This window comes from Schistocerca americana, unplaced genomic scaffold (assembly GCF_021461395.2).
Source record: "Schistocerca americana isolate TAMUIC-IGC-003095 unplaced genomic scaffold, iqSchAmer2.1 HiC_scaffold_272, whole genome shotgun sequence".
NCBI classification, from domain to species: Eukaryota; Metazoa; Arthropoda; class Insecta; order Orthoptera; family Acrididae; genus Schistocerca; species Schistocerca americana.
This window is the reverse complement of record NW_025725986.1, coordinates 140,001-145,000: the sequence shown is the minus strand read 5'-3', so window position 1 is coordinate 145,000 and position 5,000 is coordinate 140,001. Positions and strand designations below refer to the sequence as shown.

The following is a 5,000-nucleotide window of genomic DNA, read 5'->3' as shown; positions in this document are numbered from 1 at the left end:
GAAAACAGAATATCCCACCCACCCGACAACCACCATTGCTCAGCCAAGCCACCAACACCCACACATGTCCTACACAGGGGTGCACCCAACATCACAATACTGCCTCCTCTCACAGCACACAAACAATGGCAGGAATGAAAGACACAGGTCTGCCACAAGCATGGAATGAGAGCGCCGCCTGTCATGAGCCAAAGGTGCATCCTGACGTGGCAAATCAGATGATGCCGCAGGCATCCACTTACTATAATCACAATCAACAAACCGGCCGCCCCGCCCCCCATTAAACCTTTCCTTACAACAATGTGTACCTTAACCTAACCTATATCGTACCGTAACCTAACCTATATCGTACCGTAACCTAACCTATATCGTACCGTAACCTAACCTATATCGTACCGTAACCTAACCTATATCGTACCGTAACCTAACCTATATCGTACCGTAACCTAACCTATATCGTACCGTAACCTAACCTATATCGTACCGTAACCTAACCTATATCGTACCGTAACCTAACCTATATCGTACCGTAACCTAACCTATATCGTACCGTAACCTAACCTATATCGTACCGTAACCTAACCTATATCGTACCGTAACCTAACCTATATCGTACCGTAACCTAACCTATATCGTACCGTAACCTAACCTATATCGTACCGTAACCTAACCTATATCGTACCGTAACCTAACCTATGTCGTACCGTAACCTAACCTATGTCGTACCGTAACCTAACCTATATCGTACCGTAACCTAACCTATGTCGTACCGTAACCTAACCTATGTCGTACCGTAACCTAACCTATGTCGTACCGTAACCTAACCTATGTCGTACCGTAACCTAACCTATGTCGTACCGTAACCTAACCTATGTCGTACCGTAACCTAACCTATGTCGTACCGTAACCTAACCTATGTCGTACCGTAACCTAACCTATGTCGTACCGTAACCTAACCTATGTCGTACCGTAACCTAACCTATGTCGTACCGTAACCTAACCTATGTCGTACCGTAACCTAACCTATGTCGTACCGTAACCTAACCTATGTCGTACCGTAACCTAACCTATGTCGTACCGTAACCTAACCTATGTCGTACCGTAACCTAACCTATGTCGTACCGTAACCTAACCTATGTCGTACCGTAACCTAACCTATGTCGTACCGTAACCTAACCTATGTCGTACCTTAACCTAACCTATGTCGTACCTTAACCTAACCTATGTCGTACCTTAACCTAACCTATGTCGTACCTTAACCTAACCTGTATTGCGCCTTAACCTAACCTGTATTGCGCCTTAACCTAACCTGTATTGCGCCTTAACCTAACCTGTATTGCGCCTTAACCTAACCTGTATTGCGCCTTAACCTAACCTGTATTGCGCCTTAACCTAACCTGTATTGCGCCTTAACCTAACCTGTATTGCGCCTTAACCTAACCTGTATTGCGCCTTAACCTAACCTGTATTGCGCCTTAACCTAACCTGTATTGCGCCTTAACCTAACCTGTATTGCGCCTTAACCTAACCTGTATTGCGCCTTAACCTAACCTGTATTGCGCCTTAACCTAACCTGTATTGCGCCTTAACCTAACCTGTATTGCGCCTTAACCTAACCTGTATTGCGCCTTAACCTAACCTGTATTGCGCCTTAACCTAACCTGTATTGCGCCTTAACCTAACCTGTATTGCGCCTTAACCTAACCTGTATGGCGCCTTAACCTAACCTGTATGGCGCCTTAACGTAACCTGTATTGCGCCTTAACGTAACCTATATTGCGCCTTAACGTAACCTATATTGCGCCTTAACGTAACCTATATTGCGCCTTAACGTAACCTATATTGCGCCTTAACCTAACCTATATTGCGCCTTAACGTAACCTATATTGCGCCTTAATGTAACCTATATTGCGCCTTAATGTAACCTATATTGCGCCTTAATGTAACCTATATTGCGCCTTAATGTAACCTACGTTGCGCCTTAACGTAACCTACGTTGCGCCTTAACGTAACCTACGTTGCGCCTTAACGTAACCTACGTTGCGCCTTAACGTAACCTACGTTGCGCCTTAACGTAACCTACGTTGCGCCGTAACGCAACCCACGTTGCGCCGTAACGTAACCCACGTTGCGCCGTAACGTAACACACGTTGGGCCTTAACCCAACACACGTTGGGCCTTAACCCAACACACGTTGGGCCTTAACCCAACACACGTTGGGCCTTAACCCAACACACGTTGGGCCTTAACCCAACACACGTTGGGCCTTAACCCAACACACGTTGGGCCTTAACCCAACACACGTTGGGCCTTAACCCAACACACGTTGGGCCTTAACCCAACACACGTTGGGCCTTAACCCAACACACGTTGGGCCTTAACCCAACACACGTTGGGCCTTAACCCAACACACGTTGGGCCTTAACCTGCTCTGTAATTGTCATACGACGCGTTAAATTAGTGTAGTGTTGCCTAACTGCAACCCCCGCAATATAGTTTGCTACTCGCACTGCCCGGTCCCCAGTGTATCGCTTCATGTTAAACACCTTGCAGCTATACACTGTAATGTGGATGGCAGCAGGACGTACATGCTCAATGCCCTTTGCAGTTGTTCATTGGCATTTGCAGTTGTTCATTGGCATTTGCATGGCGAAGCACTTAGCCTACGCTGTGGTACGGCCTGTGTCAACTGTCCGCTGATGTTGTACGTCCAAATCACACACTGTACTGCACATTGGTCCTCATGTACTGAATGATACATCGTGGTACATGTGACCGTACAACGACTGCGCCAACAACGGCGAACCATGCGGTCCAAATGTTGTGCACTCAGCTACGTGTCGTCTCCCTATAAGAGCTGGATTGCAGTGTGGTATGCCCTGGATGGCGATCAGCATGAGCCGTCTGTTGATGTAGTGGCGCGTGTTGTCAGACGTAGTCGTCTCTTCTCACACACCGTGATAGCATGGTGCACTGCGTTCCACATCTGCGACATGCGACAGAGGCCGGTTGACAGTCGTTCGCGCAATGGACATCGCATACGTACGGGGGCCACCTTCCACGTGTTCGCGAAGCGTGCACATGTTGTTGCGTGTATGTGGGCAGACATAGTGTGTCGTGACACCTGACACAGGCATGCAACAATCGTTGAATTTGCAAATGGCGATGGACGCCTACGTTTGCTGGTGACGTTACGCAAATGAACAACTGGTAAACCGTTGTGGTGCGGTTGTTCTCGCTAGAGGTGAATCAGTGATGGCGACGATCGGTTGAGCTACCAACCGGTTGTTCCAGCGATACCCACCATGCCCACGAACGTGAATGGCATCTGGGTGTGAAGCGATACGCGGCGGTGGCTGGGTGGGACCGTCCCCGGCCGGTGAGGGGGGGCCTCCCGGCGTGCTGGCCGCGCGGTGCGTGGGCGCACGCGCTACAGCCGGCTGGTGGGGGCGGCCAGTGGCAGGCGCGCCGGCCGACGGAGGCGGCAGGCGGCGCAGCTGCGCGCCGGCGCACCCTGCACGCGGCGCCGTGCGGCCAAAGTAGGTCCTCGCGGGCCCGGTGCGAAGCGCGGTGGACATCTGCAGTGTGCTGGTCCGATTGAGGACTGTGTGCGCTGAGGATGCGCCGCCGCCCGGCGCTCGGCGCCGCGACGCCGTCTGCTGCTCGGTCGCCTCTGCGGTTCTCGCAGGTGGTTTGTATCGCAGCTGTGCGGACGTGTTGGCGCGTGCGCTGTGCTGGGAGAGTTCGCTTCGGCACCCAAGTGGGGCTTTTGTCCTTCTGTGGCGCTGGCGTTGGAGCTGCCGGTCACCGTAGGTGGCGCGTGTTGTCTCCCGCCGGCAATGCCACGACAGCACGCTCCCGGGCCTCTGTCGGCAGCGGCAAGCTCAGTTGGGAGCACGGGTGGTCGCACCTAAAGCGTCTACTCGCCAAACTCCGGGCGATTGCGCCTCTCTCGAACCCGACCAAGTACTTAGGACGGCGCTGCGCGCCGCCGGGACCTGAGAGGGTTTCGAGGTGTATGGTGCAGGGGAGCTCAGCCTCCTCCTGTTTGCAGAATAATTGAGCGGACGCTTGCGTGTTCGCGCGGGCCCCCGGGACACACTCCCGGGCGGCCGGCTGCTCAGCTCTAGTTGACGCAGCTCCCTGGTTGATCCTGCCAGTAGTCATATGCTTGTCTCAAAGATTAAGCCATGCATGTCTCAGTACAAGCCGCATTAAGGTGAAACCGCGAATGGCTCATTAAATCAGTTATGGTTCCTTAGATCGTACCCACGTTACTTGGATAACTGTGGTAATTCTAGAGCTAATACATGCAAACAGAGTCCCGACCAGAGATGGAAGGGACGCTTTTATTAGATCAAAACCAATCGGTCGGCTCGTCCGGTCCGTTTGCCTTGGTGACTCTGAATAATTTTGGGCTGATCGCACGGTCCTCGTACCGGCGACGCATCTTTCAAATGTCTGCCTTATCAACTGTCGATGGTAGGTTCTGCGCCTACCATGGTTGTAACGGGTAACGGGGAATCAGGGTTCGATTCCGGAGAGGGAGCCTGAGAAACGGCTACCACATCCAAGGAAGGCAGCAGGCGCGCAAATTACCCACTCCCGGCACGGGGAGGTAGTGACGAAAAATAACGATACGGGACTCATCCGAGGCCCCGTAATCGGAATGAGTACACTTTAAATCCTTTAACGAGTATCTATTGGAGGGCAAGTCTGGTGCCAGCAGCCGCGGTAATTCCAGCTCCAATAGCGTATATTAAAGTTGTTGCGGTTAAAAAGCTCGTAGTTGGATTTGTGTCCCACGCTGTTGGTTCACCGCCCGTCGGTGTTTAACTGGCATGTATCGTGGGACGTCCTGCCGGTGGGGCGAGCTGAAGGCGTGCGACGCGCCTCGTGCGTGCTCGTGCGTCCCGAGGCGGACCCCGTTGCAATCCTACCAGGGTGCTCTTGAGTGAGTGTCTCGGTGGGCCGGCACGTTTACTTTGAACAAATTAGAG

General features: G+C 52.3%; 1 non-coding gene across 1 annotated transcript in view; it reads left to right on the top strand.

Moving 5' to 3' along the window:
- Window positions 1–4,140: 4,140 nt before the first annotated feature.
- LOC124578116 overlaps window positions 4,141–5,000 on the top strand; it is a 1,910-nt gene continuing 1,050 nt past the window's right edge. The window contains exon 1 of the ribosomal RNA XR_006972661.1: window positions 4,141–5,000. This exon is cut by the window's right edge and continues 1,050 nt beyond it. This is a non-coding gene — a ribosomal RNA (small subunit ribosomal RNA).